Below are 23,478 nucleotides of genomic sequence, written 5' to 3' on the forward strand. Positions count from 1 at the left end.
AGCTATCAACTAATCAAAACTTTGTGCATTTGGCCCTCAACAACCACTTCCAACTTTCAAGTGCAAGCTCATGCTTGGAAATTTTTTCATAAAAATTTCTCTTAACTTGCAAATCCCATTATATCATTTTGATGATGGTACATAGGCATTATGCTCAACTTCTTGACTATGAGGGTGTTTAGACCTCTAAGAATCCATGACAAAATTTTCATCATCAAAATAAAATTATGGGACAAAGCTACTCTTTTCTTTAGAGTAAACCCACTCATGGTTACTCTACCTTTCCTGCTTTCTTCAATTCAAATTTCTATCATTGTGGGACCCTTCCAAAGCAGGTTATTTTCCATTCTCTTTTTCTTTCCCAAATCTTTTGGAACTAGGTTCTTTCCCTAAGACTTTTCCCTTTCTACTATCCTTCCCTACATCCAATTTGTCTTTCTTTTTATTTTTCTTATCTACCACCTTTTGTCAAACTCTTTGAAATATTCCTCTAAGGAATTAGAGGAGTAGCTATGAATTGAAGGAGTGGAGAACCCCAATATGGACAATTGGTCCATTACATTCAAGAGATTATTATATCTTTCAATAGGTATATATCTCTAAACTACCCATTTTAGAGGTATCTAACTTCAATGGAACTTTGTTCACAACTTTGTCCAAAATCTTCTGCTCAGATGAAGTATGCAAGGAGCTAGACGGGGTAGTTTCTTGTTTCTTAAGGGGGTAAAAATAGATGGGGAGGCTTTTCTTGAAGTAAAAGTAGGATAATTATTTTCTTTTAGCTTCATTGAACATCCATTGCTTAGATGCCCATACCTTTTATGTTATAGAGAAATAGATCCACATTCTCATATTCAAGGGGTTGGACACAAGTGTCATACTTTCATCTAAGTATGGCACTTTTCATCTTGTGGGGGGGTATAAAAATAGATGGGGAGGCTTTTCTTGAAGTGGCGACCGGCCTGGCTCAACCATCACACACTAAGCTTTGACCGCTTAAGTGGCTGGTGTGGTCCCATCTAGCATTTTGTCTGTTTTCCGGTTTCTATTACGGTTGTTTTAACTCTCCCCGGGGATAGTGACAGCTGCAGTTAATTTGAATTTCATTTTTAAATTTCGACTCCCGCCTGTGAAAAGGGATTATTACTTTGCGGCAGCATTCACTTACGGCAGCATTTTCTACGGATTTATCATTCGGATCTTCTTCTTCTTCGGCTGTTGAGGAGAAAGAAATGGATAAATTTGCCCGCGGCGAGTCAGTTAGGGCTAACCTGGCTCACCTTTTGCAGCTTCTGAAATCTTCGAATTCGGTGGACTGTGAAATGGTTGAATTTGTAGAGAACTGGCGGCCGAAGCGATTCAGAATTTAGTGGCTTGCAATTTGAGAGCCTCGCCGCGCACTCAGGCGGCGACTTTGATGTGGATTTGCTCGCATTTTGTTGAGAATAAAGAAGCCGCGAAGGCGATTCGTCGTTCTTTTGGAAAATACAGTATCGGTAGCGCTTTCAATGAATTATTTCCACATTTGCAATCTTTGTTCCCACGGTATTCGATTTCTGAAGGTCTTTTGAAGAAGATTCGTGATTCTCCCGCCGGCAGATCCCGCCGTAAATGAGCCTGAGATGGAGAAAAACTCTGCTTCTTTAAGCAGAATTTGATTTCTAGAGATCTTTTGTAGAAGCTTCATGATTCTTGTAAACAATAAAAAAAACTGTGTTCTTTGAGGGTTATTAAATGCAATTGTGGTTAAAGATTTGATTCTCTGTATCTTTGCTTAATTCTTTGTTTAGAGTTTGAATTCTCAGTGAGTGTAGTGGCAGAAAGATTTTTATCATGGATGGATAGTATAGTTGTATGGATATTTTGAATTAAAAAAATTCATAGTTGGAGCGGACAAAGCCATTAATGAACCTGAAATGGATTTTATTGGTGTTTCTTTGAGGCTTATTGAATGCAATTGTGTTTACAGATTTGCTTTGCTTAATTCTTTCTTTAGCGTTTGGCGTTTGAACTCTGTGACTGTAATGGTAGCTGGATTTTAGTCATAGATGGATAGTGTGGTTGTAAGGATAATATTCAATTAAAAAATTTCATAGTTGGGCTTTGTCAGATCGAAGTCTCCATTGTTGAATATGTTTCCAAATTTTAAATTTTAAATTATTATTATTTTTAAGAAACTTATTAAAGTAAAGAAGTGTAGGTATTGATAAGAGGACATAATGATATAGACTTTGAACCTTGTTTCTTGGAGATTGAGGCAGTTTTAAGTCTCTAGACGGCTATAGCTATTAGAAACTTAAACTTTATGAACGAGATTTTATTTTAAACTAGCTATATATACCTCTATATATATTACGCCGAGAGTAATCGTTCTCGAGGCGCCTATTTTTATTTAATCCCAAAGTTATTTTAATCGAAGTTGGGATTAATGAAAATAAAAATAGGCGCCTCGAGAACGATTACTCTCGGCGTAATATATATAGAGGTATATATAGCTAGTGGCAGTCGCGGCGCAATAGGAAAAATATTTACTTTTTATTTTTTATTTTGATAAGGTTACTATAAAATTGTTAATTAATTTTTAATTAGAGTTGTATGAAGTTAGTATAAAATTATGCTTCAAAATATTTTTAAAAATTTAATATAAGGAGTTTAATATAGATTAAAAATATATTTTTTATTTTTGGGATATTGTAATGTAAAATGTTATAGTCATACATAGATATATGGTTAGGGACAAAGTTACCATTATAGTTAATGTTAACCTTAGGGATAGAATTAGGGTTAGGGTTAGCATTAGAGTTAGGGTTGGAGTTAGGGTTAGGGTTTGAGCTATGGTTAAGGTTAGGGATAGAGTTATGGTTATGGTTATTGTTAGAGTTATGGTTATGGTTTAGATTAGAGTTATGTTTATGGTTAAGGTTAGGGTTAATGTTATGGTCATGGTTAAGGTTAGGGTTAGAGTTATGGTTATGGTTATGATTAGGGTTAGTGTTAGGGTTATAGTAAGGCTAATGTTAGAGTTATGCTCATGGTTAAGGCTAGGGTTAGAGTTATGCTTATAGTTAGGGTTAGGGATAGGATTAGAGTCCAATTATGGTAGAGTTAGAATTAGGGTTAGAGTTAGGTGTAGAGTTATGTTTATGGTTAAGGTTAGGGTTAGAGTAATGCTCATGGTTAAGGTTAGGGTTACGGTTAAGGTTTGAGTCAAATATTATTTTAAATTTAATATAAGGAGTTTAATTTAGATAAAAATATATTTTTTATTTTTGGGATATTGTAATGTAAAATGTTATAGTCATACATAGATATATGGTTAGGGACAAAGTTAGGGTAAGGGTTTGAGCTAGGGTTAAGGTTAGGGTTAGGGTTAGATTCTAATTATGGTAGAGTTAGATTTATGGTTAGAGTTAGGGGTAGGGTTAAGGTTAGTGTTAGGATTAGAATTAGGGTTAAGATTAGGATTAGAGTTAGGGTTAGGATTAGGGTTATAGATAGGGTTAGGGTTAGGGTTAGGGTAAGGTTCTAGGTTAGGGTTAGGGCTAGGGTCAGGTTTAGGGTTAGAGTATGAGTTAGGGTTAGAGTTTGAGTTAGGGTTAGGGTTATAGTTTGAGTTAGGGGTAGACAAAGCATTATAATTTGGGTTAGGATTAGGGTTAGGTTTAGGGTTTGAGTTTGAGTTATGGTTAGAGTTAGGGTTAGAGCTAGAGCTAGAGTTAGAGTTAGGGTTAGAATTAGGGTTAGTTTTAGGGTTTGAGTTACCAATAGAGTTAATTTTACAGTTGGGTTAATGTTAGAGTTAGGGTTAGGGTTAGAGTTTTGAGTCAAGGTTAGGGTTAGAGTTAGGGTTAGGGTTAAAATTAAAATCCAATTATGGTAGAGTTAGATTTACAGTTAGAGTTATGGGTAGGGGTAGGGTTACGCTTACAGTTAGGGTTAGAGTTAGATTTAGGGTTAGGGTTAGGGTTAGGGTTAGGGTTAGGTTTATACTTAGAGTTAGGGTTATATAGAGAGAGCGTTATATCAATGTTAAGGTTGGGGTAAGGGGATTGAGTCAGGGTTAAGGTTAGAGTTAGGGTTAGGGTTAGGGTTTCAGTCAGGATTAAAGTTAGGGTTAGGGTTAGAGTCTAATTATGGTAGAGTTAGATTTACAGAAAGAGTTAGATTTAGGGTTAGAGTTAGGGGTAGGGTTAGGGTTAGGGTTAGGGTTAGAGATAGGGGTAGACAAAGGGTTAGGCTTAGGCTTAGGGTTAGGGTTAGGGTCAAGGTTAGGGTTAGGTTTAGGATTAGAATATGAGTTACGGTTAGAGTTTGAGGTATAGTTAGGGCTATAGTTTGAGTTAGGGGTAGACAGAGTATTAGAATCCTAGCTATGATTAGGGTTAGGTTTTGGGTTACGGTTATGGTTACAGTTAAGGTTAGAGTTAGGTTTAGGGTTATAATTATAGTTAGGGTTAAAGTCCAATTATGGTAGAGTTAGATCCAGGGTTACAGTTAGTGGTAGGGATAGGGTTACAATTAGGGTTAGGGTTAGGGTTAGAGTTAGAGGAAGGTTATGTTTAGAAGTTTTCTTATGGTCACAGTTATAGTTAGGAGGGGAGTAAGGGTTGGGATTTTAGATTATATTTATTATTATATAAGGTGCCCTATATAATAATATGTATATTCCCACGCTCATGGATAAGGTTAGGGAAAGAAGTAGGACTGTGGTTATTAATGTTACATTTAGAATTTCATTTAGGAGGGCATTGTGTGCTATTTTTTCCCCCTATTCAACCCATCACTGATGTCTGATCTGAGAGACCTTAAATGGGATAGGTTCTTTGCAGAGGGTTAACATCGCTAAAGTTGGCGGCTAACATTTTGTGTTGGCTCGGTTTCTTCATTGACCACGCTGGATCATTTTTTCTTGGTCGGGTTGATTCATGCTGCGAGATTCGATAACTCTTATTTCTTCGCGAGCTATCTTCCCATCTTCCCAAAAGTGCAAGATGTTGCCATGCATTCCCATTCTAATGTTTCTTTATATGCTAGTGTCTTCAAAACACTCTAAAGCCTAGAATTGCACAAGATGCTGCCATGCATCTCCATTCTGATGCATCGTCATGCTACATTGTTTCTTCAATTCTCTGAAGCCCAAAATTGCATCATGCTACCACGCATTGCCTTTCCAACATTTCCTCACTCCACAATGCTTTCATGAGTCTTTAAGACCCAAAATTGTGCCACATGGAGGGGGTTCACACCTTTTGTGCTATCTGCTTCGTTTGTTGGGAGGAATCTCTTCACTACATCTTAGTCATCCATTGGAAATAAAGCCAATCTTGATCGACGAATGTGACTTAATCCTTCATTGGGAGGAGTTTCCTCGTTGCATCTCAATCATCCTTTTTGAGGGGAGAATCTACATCGATGGTTGCGACTTAATCCTTCATTGGTGAGGATTCACGATGCATCTATGCCGTCTATTTCGAGAGGAAGACCTTCATCGATGACCAACATTCATTTTTGGGGAAACCAAATTCCCCCTTGGGATCAACCTTGCATTTTTTGTGGGAGGTTAAGACATCATGTTATCTCTTTTCATAGTTTTTTGCCAGCGACATGAATGTCTTTCCTCTTCTTTCCATGAGTCTCCATTCTAGCACCTCCTTAAGCTGCATTGTTTCTGCAATGCTCTAAAGCCCAAAATTGCATCATGCTACTACATGTCACCTTTATGACATTTCCTCACTCTGTAGTGCTTTCGCAAGGCTCCAAGACCCAGAATTGTGCCATGTAGCAAGGGTCCCCACCTTTCGTGCTATGGTTACAATTTAGATTTTAGGGTTATGGTTAGAATCAAGGTCAATTCTAGAGTTTATAGAATATTTAGAGTTAAGATTAGGGATTAAATATACATGAGGGTTAGCATTGGGTTGTATGATAATTACAGTTAGGATTATAGTTAGATATATCATTTAGATTAGGTTTTAGTCAGGGTTTAATTAGACTTAAGATTAGGGTGAGGATCAAGGTGAAGTCTATATTAGGGTTCATATCATGGTAGGATTGAAACTAATGTTAGGGTTAACATTGAAATTATGATTAGGGGTAAGGTGAAGATTTATATTTGGTCATGATTGTGGTTTGTGCTAGGATTAGGGTCTAAGCTATGATTAATTTTATGATTGTACCTTTAGGGTTAGGGTTTTGTTTAAGTTTATGATTATGGTTACAACTATGGTTTATGGTTCAAGTTTAAAGTTGGGAATGTGATTAGGATCAGGGATTAGTAAATTTTTTAAGAGTTCGGTTATAGGTTTACACCATGGTTAGGACCTTGGGACTGGATTTAGAGTTTAATATCATGGTTATCCATATAGGTAGGTTTAGGATTTTGATCAATATTTTGGAGTTTTTTTTTACATTATGGTTAAGGGTTAGATTTTAGGGTTAGGACTATAACCAATATTAGTGTGTAGGTTTTTGGTTTAGATTATGGTTTGGACTGAGATTTTCGTTATATCAATAGGGATATGTTTTAGTGCTATAATTATAGTTTAATGTTGGATTATAGTTATATTGTACATCATTGTTGGGGCTAGGGCTAAGGTAGGGGTTGTTGTTAGGGTTAACTAAGGATGACAATTAGGATGGTTTATCTTTTCAAGTAGAAAAAAAAAACTCATATTGATTTAAAAACAAAGAAATTATACTTCGAAAATATTTTTCTATGTCATAATAGATTCATTTATTTTAATTATTGTATTAGTTAATTAGTTGTTTGATGTTTCAAAGTAAACATGGCTTATTTTATTTAAATTTAAATAATATTATTGTTTTGAATTGAATTTAGCTTAATTGTTAATGATCATATTTATATTTCTAATATTAACTCCAATTTGATCAAAGACCAAATATATTTTTGGTATTTTTGTAAACGAACTTGCTTAACACTTCCCTATTTCAAAGTTAATAAAATATCATTTCTATTGTCTTAGATTTGAGAGTAAGTATATTAAATAAGTAATAATAAATGAACATTATGATTAATATATTTCTAAAATAAAAATATATTACTTAAAAACTTGTTTACTTTAAATGAATAAAGTACTCATTTACTTGTAAATTTTAAAAATAGAAATTAATCTACATATATATAAAATATTTATTCTTTTTCCTATTTGCATAAAAATTAATTAAAATCTAAACTTTAAACTACATAAATATTTTTAAAATATATATCCATCAATAAATAGTTTAGAATAAAGTAAAATCTAAAAATTAGACACATATAGAATCTTTTTAATTTCTATATACATGTTTTTCTAATTTATTTCTACAAACATGCAAGTGATATTTCTATTATCCATTTTTTTCCATTCTAAAAAAATCTAGATGTAAATAGAATTTTTTTAGATGCATGCAATCTTTCTAATTTTTTCTACATACATATATTAACATTTCTATTTTATATTTTGTTTTTACATTATGGTTATTTCAATCAAAATATGTAGATGTAAATAGAATTCTTTTCAAAAAAAATTATTTAAATTTAAATAACATTATTGTTTTGAACTGAATTTAGCTTAATTGTTAATGATCATATTTATATTTCTAATATTAACTCCAATTTGATCAAAGACCAAATATATTTTTGGTATTTTTGTAAACAAACTTGCTTAACACTTCCCTATTTCAAAGTTAATAAAATATCATTTCTATTGTCTTAGATTTGAGAGTAAGTATATTAAATAAGTAATAATAAATGAACATTATGATTAATATATTTCTAAAATAAAAATATATTACTTAAAAACTTGTTTACTTTAAATGAATAAAGTACTCATTTACTTGTAAATTTTAAAAATAGAAATTAATCTACATATATATAAAATATTTATTCTTTTTCCTATTTGCATACAAATTAATTAAAATCTAAACTTTAAACTACATAAATATTTTTAAAATATATATCCATCAATAATTAGTTTAGAATAAAGTAAAATCTAAAAATTAGACACATATAGAATCTTTTTAATTTCTAGATACATGTTTTTCAAATTTATTTCTACAAACATGCAACTGATATTTCTATTATCCATTTTTTTCCATTGTAAAAAAATCTAGATGTAAATAGAATTTTTTAGATGCATGCAATCTTTCTAATTTTTTCTACATACATATATTAACATTTCTATTTTATATTTTTTTTTACATTATGGTTATTTCAATCAAAATATCTAGATGTAAATAGAATTCTTTTCAATAAATCTAGATGTATATAGAATTCTTTTAATTTTTTACATACATAAAATCTTTCTAATTTTTTTCTACATACGTAAAAGAATAATTTCTATTTTCTATTTTAAAAAAAAAGCTATCATAAAGATTGATAAAAAAATTGATTGCATATGCATTCTTTAGTTTGTGCACTAAATGCACAAAATAAATTGTATAGATTAAAACTTCCCGTGCTGGCATGGGAATATACAATAGAAATATTAGTTACCAAGAATAGTCGGCCATAAGCAATCAAATCTTAAACTCTGCAAAATTTCTTGCAAGCAGTCTTCGGCTGAAAAGGAAAAAAAGAATTTCGATTCAAAAAGCCATGGAAGTCACCGCAATTACATCTCCAAGAGGCCTAATGTGCCTTGATTCAGTACCCACATGCTTATCTCCACGAAAAACTCTGCACAGGTCCTCCAGTGGCCTCAATTTCGGTCATATGAACAGAATTCTAAATCTAAATGAAATTAATTAAAATTGAAATGTAAATCAAAGTAGAATATTATAACTAATTTTGAATTTCAATTTACTTCTACATCTAAATCTAAATGAAAATGTAAATAAAAAATAGAAATCTCACCTGCAAAAATGTTACTCCAAAACTTCAATTTACTCTTATTCAAAAACTCCAATCTAATCCTCCAATAACCTCCACCTCTTCCTTCCTGCAAAAACATAAAATGAAAATGAAATGAGGAGCCTTGGTTTTATAACTTCTGGGAGGCTCCTCATATCCCCCAACAGACGTCTCTTCACATTCCACGAATTTGTTTCAAATTCCCCCACTCCCCGCAAAAAAAAGGCATGAATGTGCATGCAAAATTATAGTTAACAAAAAAAAAAATCATATTGAAATTATTTCGCCCCTATTTTTTCGGGTCCTACTTTTTTGGGCCCTACTTTTTCGAGCCTATTATTTCGGCCTCCATTTGGCTTCCTATTATTTCGGCCAGCTATTATTTCGAAAATTTTTTTTTAATATTTAATTTGGAAGTTTGTAACTGCTCCCAATTCTTTTTTATTGACAAGGAATCTTGGCATATTCCCGTGCTGGACATTTGTGCTGCCATTGTATAGAACGCCTCTCGGCGTAATAATCTAAATGTTGATTACAAAATTATTTTGATCGAAATAGTAATCTAACTCAGAATATTAATATAAATCAATATATTATTCTTAATTAAAAAAATATTATAAATCAAACTACTTTTGTAAATGAAAATAGTAATCATTAAATTTATAAATCACTATTTTTAAAAAATATTGATATGGCGGCATTGCCATCCATATGAAATATTATAGAAAACAAAATACAACATTAATCTATAAAAAACATTGAAAAATATGAAAAAACAATAATCTACACAAATCATATCTAAATATATAACATGCAACTATATATAAATTATGCATGAAACATGCAAATGTAAATTTGAATACAACGATGTAAAAGCTAAGAAATCTAATTTAAAAAATAACTTACAACTAAATGTAAATAGTGTAACTACAATTCTTAATGTGGATAATAATCAAAATGCGAAATAAAACTTAATATAAACAAAAAATAAATAAATAACTTACTTAGCTTTTTGATCTACTTGGTGATCTTCAAATGTAGATTGCTTTTCCAAATGATTTATCTCCCTCTTTTCTTCTCTCAACAAAAACAATGAAGCTTTACTGAAAACTTGTCTTCTGCAAATGTATTCTTTTACAAATGACGAGAAAAATGAGAGGAGATGAGTGTTTTATAATGAGACAGAGAACTCTTCATCTCCCACGGAAAAAACTCTTCATCTCCCATTAAGAAACTCTTCAATTTCCACTAAAAAAACCTTTCAATTTCCACTACTCCACTCAAATTCGAAATTCAAATTAACATTAAATCAAAATGCGAAATAAAACTTAATATAAACAAAAAATAAATAAAAAACTTACTTAGCTTTTTGATCTACTTGGTGATCTTCAAATGTAGAATGCTTTTCCAAATGATTTATCTCCCTCTTTTCTTCTCTCAACAAAAACAATGAAGCTTTACTGAAAACTTGTCTTCTGCAAATGTATTCTTTTACAAATGACGAGAAAAATGAGAGGAGATGAGTGTTTTATAATGAGACAGAGAACTCTTCATCTCCCACGGAAAAAACTCTTCATCTCCCATTAAGAAACTCTTCAATTTCCACTAAAAAAACTTTTCAATTTCCACTACTTCACTCAAATTCGAAATTCAAATTAACATTAAAAAATTAAATTTTTTAAAAATACACATATGAAATGTGTACACGTCGCTACACATCGTCGTTGATAATAATTTTTTAAATTAAAAAATGTTTTAATAATTAGATTCGCATGCGTTTCATTTCAAAAAAAAAAATTTTAAAATTTAAATGAGGTGACGGGCCACCACCCCCGCCACCCCATACTTACACAGCGTGCGACAGTAACTGCCGCTGCTGTCGCTGCTGTCAGCGGCAGTTACTGTCGGCACTGACATGTGTGTTAGTGCCGACAGTAACTGTCGCTGACAGCAGCGGCTGTTACTGCCGCACGCTGCGACCACGTTCACATAACGTTTTTTTTTTTGTTTTTTCGTTTTTTAAAATTTCTTTTTTAATTTTTATTTTTATTTTTATTTTTTAATTTTTTTAAATTTTTTTAAATTTTTTTTTAAAAATTTTTTAAAAAATTTTTTTTAAAACTTTTTTTTAAAACTTTTTTTAAAACTTTTTTTTAAAACTTTTTTTTAAATTTTTAATTTTTTAAAAAAAAAATTTCACTTTAAAAAAAATTAATTTTGTATTTTTATTTCATATTTTAAAAAAGAATATATGTAATTTATTAAAATTTATAGGAGCCTATTATTTCGGACCCTATTATTTCGGGTTTCATTTGGCATCTTCTTTGCCAGTTATTATTTCGGAAATATTTTTTATTGTCTTTTATGTTGGCCATCTATTATTTCGGCCTCCATTTGGCTCCCTATTATTTCGGCCAGCTATTATTTGGGGAATTCTTTTTTAATATTTAATTTGGAAGTTTGTAACTGCTCCCAATTCTTTTTTGTTGACAGGAATCTTGGCATATTCCCGTGCTGGGCATTTGTGCTGCCATTGTATAGAACGCCTCTCGGCGTAAAAATACTTCAAATACCAGCTGTCTTTTATGTACACAATCAAAACTTTCTAAAAATTGTAGTCAAATATATCCTTAGGAAAGGAAAAATAATAGTGAATGGAGGTCAAGAATAAACAATGATTCATAAAAAATGGAAGTTAAATGCATAGGAAAGGTAGAAATTAAACACCATAGAAGTGGATTTGGCACAATTAATGACAACTAACAGGAGCACAAGTAGTATTTGTTATTTGGCTATTGGAATTATAATATTTTAATTGTTCTTTGCATTCGTATATTTAAATTTGGGTCATTACTTTCAAATTCGCGAGACATTTTATTTGATTTTATTTTAAAATTTAAATATGTAAATTTGGGTCATTACCTTCAAATTCCTTAGACATTCTATTTCTTTTGATTTTATATTATATATATATATATATATATATATATATATATATATATATATATATATATATATATATATATATATATATATATATATATATATATATATATATTTTATGATCATGAATTAGATAAAAAAAAATGTATTAAATTGCTCAACGAATTTAAGAAATCAAAATTTAACAAGCCATTATCTCTTTTCCTTTTCCAAATTTCTATCTTATTTATTGAGGTTGTTAAAGAATATGCTTAGTTGCCAAATTTTATATACATATTTTTAGTTTGTATTGGTCGTATGCTAAATATCATTACAATAACTTTTGATTAACTAGTGATTAAACTATTCAATTTGAAAAAATAATTACTCAAAATTTCTTTTTAAATTTTTTGGTTAGATTTTTATATAGCAACCTACTACATTTTTATTTTAAATTTGATCAAAATTCATTTTCTTGACGGTGTTGGTTGAAATATTGGTAGTTTTATTAGCAAATTGAAAAAACTATGTCTCTTATGAAGCTATTTTTTTTTATGCACATATTTCACCAGATTTTTATTATAGTTCTACTAGAATTTCATTAGTGTTGGTAAACAGATTCGTCACCTAGAAAATATGACTTGGCCCAATGGAGTATGTGGAAAATAGATGTCTTCAATAGTTGGATAGGCCCTTGATATCCGACCTTCCTCTGCATTTAGAGGGGTAGCTCCCTCGTAAGATAAAATTTGTGAAAAGATGAGTAGAACTTAAAAAATAACTATATCATTGAAGAATTTTATATGGTAATATTGGCACAACTATATCTAGAAGTTGTCAATCCAACTTCATGAATCTTAGATCACCTGTATTTATTCATCAAAATTTGGTTGACACTCTCTAGTCTCTAATCCATAAGATGAAGAGAGAAAGCATAAGGAGTTGAAATCATCTTATAGGGAGTTGAATATTTTGGACAATTCAATAACTACAAATTATATATTACAATTCATAAACTTAAGAAATATGTATTTTTATTTGTATTTTATTTTTGATAGAGGGTTTAGACCTGCAGGACAACTTCAAAATACATAATTTTCACAATTTTAAAATTTCATAAATATTTATTTTCACTAGAAGCCCTTTTAAACCAGTTTTTATTAATATAAGTATCGAACTTCACTATAAATAAATAAATGTATGTGTGTGTGTGTGTGTGCGTGCATATACAAACACACATGTGTGTATATTTATATAGATGTTGTTAATTATCAAAAAATAAATTTATAATAAAATTCAAAAACTAAAATCTTTTAATTGGTCCAAACAATTTTTTTAATCATTAATTAAAATAAGTGTTATGATTAAGAATATAATATTTAATCTAATAATATATTATTTAGAAATTCTAAATAATCGCTTAACAAATACTAATTGTTATACATGTTAGAAGATAAATTTTAAAGAAATTAAAGTAAAAGATAATACATATTAATTTTAAAGGCAAAAGCCTACAACACAACTTATCTGGAAGGTCTTGGATTTGTTATTTATTTAGGAATTTTTGATAAAGTAAAATTTGTGAATATATTTAAATAAATATTAAATAGAAATTATTTTTAATTATTCTTTCTCTTTTCAAAAATTCCTAATTGTTACCTAGGGTTTTTAAACCCTAAGTATTTCCCTTCCGCTCAACTATGTGGAAAGGTAAATTAAACAAATGGCAGAGTGTGATTCGAAATGTTGACACAAAAAACTCAGACACAATCTCTTCCAGAAATTGCTGAGAATATGTGGAAAGGTATTAAAAAGGAAAGATAAAATCTTTTAAATCAATAATTTATTAATTATTTTGCTTTATCTAATGTTTAATTCCTAAAAGAGGTGAATATTAATATATTTAAAAGCAAAATAGTTAAATGTCAAATTAATCTAAAAGAGCATCAATCTTTCACATAGTTGATTCCGCAAGAATTAATTAATTATTATATAATTGTTAAGTTAGAGGGAGTGGATTAAATTTTGAAGAGCAATGTAAAATAATTAATTCTTGATAGAATTAATTATTATTATAGTGTGGATAAAGGTTTGTGAAATTAGAGTCGAGGATATAGCAAATGATTGTAAAATAATTAGTTCTTTAATAGAAATAGTTATTATAGTAATGTATAGGAGAAGTTGAAAGAAGAGTTCGGTAAGAAGTTGGGCGGTTGCCAAACTTCTTGGCAAACAATTATTTAAAGATTGAAAATCAATTGTAATAGGTTCTTCTCTTCCAGTCGAGAAGTTCTATAACTGCTACAATAGGGGAGACAAGGAACACTTATGCTCTGATAACAAAGCAATTTTTGGAAAGTGTGCACAATTGTTATTTTTGTAATCAGTTATTTCTTACTTTCTTGGTGCAAAAAAATTAAGGAAGCTCATTTGGCGTTCTCTTTCTAAAGAATCTGAATTGTTGAAGTGTTGATTCATTTATGAGTATTTTCATGGTATGGTGTGAGTATTCGTGAATGGTTGAACTAGCATTGTGTCAGTGATAGTTCTCAAGTGTAGTCCTTGATTGCTCTCATTAACAATTTACATCATTTTTATGAAAACATTAAAGATGTGTAGTGCATTCACCATCAATGGTTTTCCTTTTTATTTTCTAAGTTCTACTCATCTTTTCACAAATTTTATCTTACGAGGGAGCTACCCCTCTAAATGCAGAGGAAGGTTGGATATCAAGGGCCTATCCAACTATTGAAGACATCTATTTTCCACATACTCCATTGGGCCAAGTCATATTTTCTAGGTGACGAATTTGTTTACCAACACTAATGAAATTCTAGTAGAACTATAATAAAAATCTGGTGAAATATGTGCATCAAAAAAATAGCTTCATAAGAGACATAGTTTTTTCAATTTGCTAATAAAACTACCAACATTTCAACCAACACCGTCAAGAAAATGAATTTTGATCAAATTTAAAATAAAAATGTAGTAGGTTGCTATATAAAAATCTAACCAAAAAATTTAAAAAGAAATTTTGAGTAATTATTTGTTCAAATTGAATAGTTTAATCACTATTTAATCAAAAGTTATTGTAATGATATTTAGCATACAACCAATACAAACTAAAAATATGTATATACAATTTGGCAACTAAGCGTATTCTTTAACAACCTCAATAAATAAGATAAAAATTTGGAAAAGAAAAAGAGCTAATGGCTTGTGAAATTTTGATTTCTTAAATTCGTTGAGCAATTTAATACATTTTTTATCTAATTCATGGTCATAAAATTTTGATTTATAAAAAAATAATAATATATATATAATAAAAAATCAAAAGAAATAGAATGTCTAAGGAATTTGAAGGTAATGACCCAAATTTACATATTTAAATTTAAAAATAAAAAAATAGAACATCTCGCGAATTTGAAAGTAATGACCCAAATTTAAATATACGAATGCAAAGAACAATTAAAATATTATAATTCTAATAGCCAAATAACAAATACTACTTGTGCTCCTGTTAGCTGTCATTAATTGTGCCAAATCCACTTCTATGGTGCTTAAATTCTACCTTTCCTATGCATTTAACTTCCATTTTTTATGAATTAATGTTTATTCTTGACCTCCATTCACTATTATTTTTCCTTTCCTAACGATATATTTAACTACAAATTTTCAGAAAGCTTTGATTGTGTACATAAAAGACAGCTGGTATTTGAAGTATTTTTTAAAATAAAATCTCGTTCATAAAGTTTAAGTTTCTTAAAACTGCCTTAATCTCCAAGAAACAAGGTTCAAAGTCTATATCATTATGTCCTCTTATCAATACCTACACTTCTTTACTTTAATAAGTTTCTAAAAAATAATAATAATTTAAAATTTAAAATTTGGAAACAAATTCAACAATGGAGACTTCGATCTGACAAAGCCCAACTATGAAAATTTTTAATTGAATACCATTACAGTCAAAGAGTTCAAATGCTAAAGAAAGAATTAAGCAAAGCAAATCTGTAAACACAATTGCATTCAATAAGCCTCACAGAAACACCAATAAAATCCATTTCAGGTTCATTAATGGCTTTGTCCGCTCCAACTATGAATTTTTTTAATTCAAAATATCCATATAACTACACTATCCATAAAAATCTTTCTACCACTACACTCACTGAGAATTCAAACTCTAAACAAAGAATTAAGCAAAGATATAGAGAATCAAATCTTTAACCACAATTGCATTTAGTAACCCTCAAAGAACACAATTTTTTTTTATTGTTTCCAAGAATCATGAAGCTTCTACAAAAGATCTCTAGAAATCAAATTCTGCTTAAAGAAGCACAGTTTTTCTCCATCTCAGGCTCATTTACGGCGGGATCTGCCGGCGGGAGAATCATGAATCTTCTTCAAAAGACCTTGAGAAATCGAATACCGTGGGAACAAAGATTGCAAATGTGGAAATAATTCATTGAAAGCGCTACCGATACTGTATTCTCAAATTGCAAGCCACCAACAGGATGATCAGCCACCACTAATGGAATCTTCTAATCATGCTTCTTAACATGACTTTCAATAGCCTTCAACAACTCTGCTTTCCCTTCATCGCTAAACACAAAGGCACAATTAATCATAATTATTTTTGTTTAAAAAAATAATCTTAAATAAATAGAATTTACTAAACATATATTAATTGAAAACTAGAATATATACAATAAAGATCTTAATAAAATTGAGTTAGTTGTATAGAAATCTGTTATTAAAAAATTAAAAAATATTAAGCAAATGTAGAATTTATAAATCTTGCTTTTATTTTTTAAACATTTTAAATTATTTTTATATTAAAAAGTAGTCAAAATGAATGAAAAAATCAAGGCTGAAGTTTACTCCTAATTTTAATAATTTAATGAATTTAATTGTTAAACAAGAGTTGTGTTCTAATTGTAGTCCTTTCTAATTAAAAAAAAATTGACAAGAAATTATTGTTATTAATTATAAATATAATCTTAGTATATAACTTCAAGCCAAAAAGTTCACATTAAAAAAAATTGTTAGGTTAATTGGCTTTTAGAAAGCACAAAGTGAATGACCACTACTTTAACTTTGGTGAATCATTTTGCTTTTAACCAGAGTTGAAAGTAGAGGTGAAGATAAAGGAGGAAAGAAAGAGGAAGACACCTAGAATATACTTTAAACATAAATCTAAAAGTCATTGTTGTGAGAGATTAGATTAAATGAAATTACTTTACTTAATAAATGTAGTCCAACATTTAAGTTTAGGCGTTGTTATAATATTGTTAAGCATCTAAATATTATTTTATAAATAAATATTAATCTATTTTTAAAAATATTTTAATTTTGATTAGATGAAAGACTATATTTTTTGATGAATAGACCTTTTTCCACTAATTATAATTTAAAGCTACATATTGACATAAAAGGGACCGGGGGATACAAGATCACCCCATAAATTCAAATGGCACAAGGCCGATAAACTAACTATTCATCAAAAGAAAGATTGTATTTGAACACTAAAGAAAGTTTACTTCTAATTTTAATAATTTGCATTGTTATCCTTTTTAATGAAAATAAAAATAAGATTGACAAGAAATTATTTTCCTGAATTATAAATATAATATTAGTATATAACTTTGAACAAAAAAGTTTAGATTAAAAAAATTTGATAATTTAATTGCCTTTTAAAGTGAATGGCATGGTGTGCACTAATTTAACTTTGGTGATTCATCTTCCTTGTAACTAGCATTAAAACAACGCACAATATGGACATCCTAAACCTTATTATTAAAATGTCATTCTATCTATTGAAAAATAAGATTTTTAGTTTAGAGAAGATAATAGCTCGGTGAAGACATAGGAGGAGAGAAACATACAAAATAGTTAAACATAAATCTAAAAGTCAATTTTGTAAGAGATTGGATTAAATGAAAGCACTTACACTTAACAAATGCAGTCCAACATTTAAGTTTAGGAGCTGTCATAATATTATTAAATCTCTAACTTACTTTGTTCTAATTTGTTTACTATGCTAATGACTTATTTTTTCCTCTTTGGGACAAGTACATTAAGCTCAACTCTCTCTCCAACTTGTAGTCTTTCAAATTATACATGTTGGAAATTAACTTACCTTTGTCTCTATTAGATTCCATGATTTGTAAGCATAAAATAGTAAAGCTAAGTGGCCTAAAAAATGCTTAAAGTAGAGTTGTGGATCAAATATATATACAAAAATATTTCAATACAAATTAAATATGCTATGTTCAAATACATAAATTATTCTTCTATAATAATCTAAATGAAAATACAACAACCAAAAATCACTACAATACTTAATAACCATATGCCCACCATGATGCTTCCCTCCATGATTAAATTGTTTATCATTGATTTTTCAGAGACCAACTTCAATCAACTACCCTGTAACTTTTTACCTCTCAATGATGTTTCTAGAATGCAATGCTTTCTAATTATATTTTTAGACTTCAATTTGATATCAAGTATTTGCAATCTGAAAGATTAGTATGAGAATTATAATACTGACACTAACTCTAAGTCTAATGTTAATCCTAACACTAACTTTAAATTTAATTCTAAGGCTAACATGAACTTTAACTTAATAAAAAATAATGTAAATATATTTTAAATTTATCATTATTAATTTATATTAAAAAATAATAAATCCATAGTCATTTAAATTCACAGTAATAAGTTGTAAGCCTCTTAACTAGGAAGTCTTCAAAACTTAACACAGTAATAAATAATTTGTTACATGAAATTGTAAATGTATTATTCTATATTTGAAACTCACTCAAGATTTTATATTTAATTCTATGTTTAGTTTAAACTAAAGAATATCTCATAATTCATGAAAATTGTGTTGATTATGAAAAGCCAATGTAAAAAGTCCAATTATATTGATAGAAATTGATCCCATTTTTCTATTTTTATATTTGTGTGATTTTTATTTACTATAGTTTTCAATTTTTTTTTAAGGAAATTATATATATATATATACACAATTGTATTTAACCCTTGACTTTATATTTGTTATTGAAGGAAAACTAAAGTGTTGAAACCCTTCCAAATGCTAAATCTAATAGGAGAGATGATGCTAACATTTATCTCACAAATCCTTAAACTATTGCAAGCTAAATAAACACATACATAAAATGGATTATACACATAAACAGGGAAACCCTTCTAGGAAAAAAATGCACAATTCGAAAGTAAGGCCCAATTGTATTATCAGCAACAAAGTTACAATACAGTCTCTAGAGCCACAACTCTCCAAGAGTAATTAGATGAGATATCAAAATCTAGAATAATTCGAGCAACATCTTCAAGCAGTTCTCCATTTCTCATAATTCTCTACAACAATGCCTTGTAATTATAGAGTTTTCGTACAAAAGGAAATAATTTCTAAAGCATCTACATTCAATGCATCTACAAATTATATTATAAACTTTCTTTATGCATAACTGTTTCCTTTTAAAAGAAAAGAGAATGAATTAGAGATGGAAGGGAAACTTTTTGTTTTCTTCTCCAAGTCCATCCTTGTAAAAGATTTCATCTTCATTTAGCATCTTTCTAAAAAAAAAATTAGTAAATCATGATAAGGCTGAGTCACCTTATCTCAATAACCTCCCACCTAACAAAAACCTTACAGTAGTTATTGTATCACAACATAGGCCCCAAGGCCCATAGACACAACACACCATCTAAACTTCTCAATACTTATTGGCTTTGTCAATTCATTTGCAACATTCTCCAAAGTAACAACCTTTTCCAACTTCACCTTTCCATCTTCCACCATATTACAAACAAAATGATATTGTACATCAATTTTCTTTGTTCTTGCATGGAAAGTAACATTCTTTACTAGATAGATAACACTCTGGCTATTATGATGGAGAGTAATATGTTCTCCTAGTTACGATAGAGAGTAATATGGAATTCTTTGCAAAAACCCAAGTTTGAGTGAAAAAGTATGAATCCCAAAATTTGATGCAGTAGCTTTCATTCACCAAATGACAGTCCAACGTGACCTTTTTCTCCTCTCTTTTCTTCTTTGTTCGTCTGGGCTACTCTCACCTTTTTCATCTTCTAGCTGTAACTCTAATTCCTCAACAAGAATTTCAACATCTCATAACTATCTTCCCAATATTGCTCCAAAAATGAAATCAACATGACCCACTTCTTCCTCTTCTTTAGGCTCATCCTATCATCAATTGTAATATTTCTCATGTTTTCACTCTTTTCTTTGTGGCTTCAAGTTATCAACTAATCAAAACTTTGTGCATTTGGCCCTCAACAACCACTTCCAACGTTCAAGTGCAAGCTCATGCTTGGAAATTTGTTCATAAAAAATTTCTCTTAACTTGCAAATCCCATGATATCATTTTGATGATGGTACATAGGCATTATGCTCAACTTCTTGACTATGAGGGTGTTTAGACCTCTAAGATTCCACGACAAAATTTTTGTCATCAAAATAAAATTATGGGACAAAGCTGCTCTTTTCTTTACAGTAAACCCACTCATGGTTACCCTACCTTTCCTGCTTTCTTCAATTCACATTTCTGTCAATGTGGGACCCTTCCTGAGCAGGTTATTTTCCATTCTCTTTTTCTTTCCCAAATCTTTTGGAACTAGATTCTTTCCCTAAGACTTTTCCCTTTCTACTATCCTTCCCTACATCCAATTTGTCTTTCTTTTTATTTTTCTTATCTACCACCTTTTGTCAAACTCTTTGAAATATTCCTCTAAGGAATTAGAGGAGTAGCTATGAATTGAAGGAGTGGAGAACCCCAGTATGGATAATTGGTCCATTACAGTCAAGAGATCATTATAGCTTGCAATAGGTATATATCTCTAAAGTTCCCATTTTATAGGTATCTAACTTCAATCGAACTTTGTTCACAACTTTTTCCAAAATGTTCTGCTCAGATGAAGTATGCAAGTAGCTAGATGGGATAGTTGCTTGTTTATTAAGGGTCAGAGAAGGGGTGGGAATATGAGGGGGAAGGGAATGGCCCTTTTCATCTTGCAAGGAGGTAAAAATAGATGGGGAGGCTTTTCTTGAAGGAAAAGTAGGAGAATTTTTCCCTTTTAGCTTCATTGAACATGCATTGCTTAGATGCCCATACCTTTTATGTTACAGAGAAATAGATCCACATTCTCATATTCAAGGGGTTGGACACAAGTGCCATACTTTGACCCCACTATAATAAAGGTAGGAAGAATTGAGTTGATTGGTATACTGACACAAATCCTAGTAAAGAGCACTCTAGATCTAGATTTTGTGACGTTATCAAGTACCAAGAGATTACCAAATGACTCGACTACTCCTTTAAAAACTTTGTTACTCTAGAACTCTAGAGGAAGGTCCAATAACTTGACCCAAGTAAGAGCCACTGGCCCCAGTTCAATAGTTGGGTCCAAGCAAGGCTTCCACTTGCACAAAGACAAAATATTCTTCAAATTAGAATCAAAAGAATGAAGACCATTAGTGAGGACTTAAATGAGATCTTTTTTATTATAAAAGGAGAAAAGGAGCATACCATTAAGAAGGGCATTAAAATTCACACTCCCTTACATAGACAATCTTTAAGTAGCCCATTTTCTTAGTTGATCAATAATAGGCATGAAGGAAAGGAACTTACCAATAAGGGTTAGTTCCAAGTCATTCACCACTTCATTCATAACATCATCTAGAACTTGAATGGTCGTGCCTTTTATGGAGCGAGAACTACTTGCTTTAGTTGGTTTCTTAATTGATGAAGAGGGTTCTCTTTTCACCTTCTCAAAAAAGGAATGACCTTTCCCTTGGGACAAAATGAAAGGGTCCTTAGCATCAAGTGCTATTTTGGTAGTATAGGGAGTCAAAGGGGTAGAGGTCCCATTGATAGAGGAAAAATAATTTGTGATCAAGCTGAGAGAGGCCTCATAAGGCTTGGACTACATCTTGTTGATAGAAGAGGAGTTGGGGATTGACTGAAAAGTCAGGTGGGAGGGAGAAGACACCCCTTCCAACCTCCTTATAGAAGAACCATAACAAAGAGGGATCAGAACCAGAAGAAAGGTCCCATGAAGTTGAGTTGTAGAGCTGATTTGGAGATCTGAGGGGAAGAGAAGATAAAAGTTAGGGTATTATTTTAGTTGTTAGCTTAATGTTATTTGTTAAACCCAAAAAATTAAATACACAACCATATATTCAATGAGTGTCAAAAGACATGTAAAACATATGAAAGTGCAACCTATGTGCCTTCATCTGTAAGTGTATATCTAAGAAAGTCCATATGAAAGTCAATTGTATAAATAGTGGAGATGTGAGATGGGGTGCATAGAAAATGAGGGAGAAGATTAAAGATTTTACTGTATGTACGTGGAAATAAGGTGTTAGGAATATGTACATACATAGAAATATGTATTAATTATTATAATCTTAAATACTATGACCATATGATAATTATATGCAATATTATTATATCTATTGATATCATAACATATTATATTATGCATTATATTTATTATTAAACAATGTTGATATTGTAAAAAATATGATGGTTATATGTAAAATTATTATATTTATTAAAATAAAAGAGGTGTGAAAAATTATTCAAGTTGAAAGAGAAACAAGGAGAAACAGAGAAAGGGCACTAGACAACCTTGTCAAGATCAACCAAGTGATCAAGTTGATGGGACAAGCCCATCGAAAGTTGAGTCTTATAAAAAATGTTCCAATTACACATATGGTCAAAAGCCCACTTTGCCAAACAATTAGCAACACTATTCCATTCCCTGGGAATATGAGTGAAAGTAACAGAGTCTAAAGAAGTAGATAAATTATGAATCCGGTCTGCAATCAAAGCTAGCTTCCAACTAGCAGCTTTAGAATGTTGTTAATTCAATAGACGTATGACTACTTGTGAATTAGATTCACATATAAGTCTTCTCCAACCAAGGTCACAAGCATTCTTCACATCATACAAAATAGCTAGGGCCTCCAACAGGTTGTTAATGTGAAGACATTTATAAATAGAAAACACAAACTGGATATCCCCCTTACTATCTCTACCAACACCACCAATGCCAGCAGGGCCTGGATTTCCTTTGGAGGACCCATCTGTGTTTATTTTAAGAATACCCTATGAGGGGGGCACTCCACTTCCCCACCCTATTTATCTTTCACAAGGGATGTCTACACATCTTTCTTAGCAGATGTCCATGTGAGGGGGGTATATTTAGACAATTTTTTAAAATATCCTTCCCTAGTTCAATGGCCTTGGAAGTGTCACATTTTGCAAAAATAATTTCCCTCAAAGAATGGAGAATTTTCCACCATAAGTGAGAAACCTCTAAAAACTCATCCTTAAAGATATGACAGTTCCTTTCCAACTAGATATGCCAAATAATAAAGGAGGGTCCAAGAGTCTAGGCAACTTGAAGAAATAAAGTCTTGATAGGAGCCTTACCCCAGCGAGTAAAGAATTCTGCTAGTGAGGAAACATGCCAACAGGAATGGTTCCACACATTCCACCAAGAGTGCCAAATATGTCTACTGAAAGAGCATTGTTAAAAGAGATGAGAGATATTTCCTTCACTATTCTGGCATAGATCACACATTGAGGGTCCTTGAAAGCTAGGCTTGCATAAATTATCCCATATAAGACATTGGCTATGGACCACCAACCACA

Source organism: Cupressus sempervirens, chromosome 4 (genome assembly GCF_028749045.1).
Source record: "Cupressus sempervirens isolate cs-2001-9-10 chromosome 4, ASM2874904v1, whole genome shotgun sequence".
In the NCBI taxonomy this organism is placed as follows: Eukaryota; Viridiplantae; Streptophyta; class Pinopsida; order Cupressales; family Cupressaceae; genus Cupressus; species Cupressus sempervirens.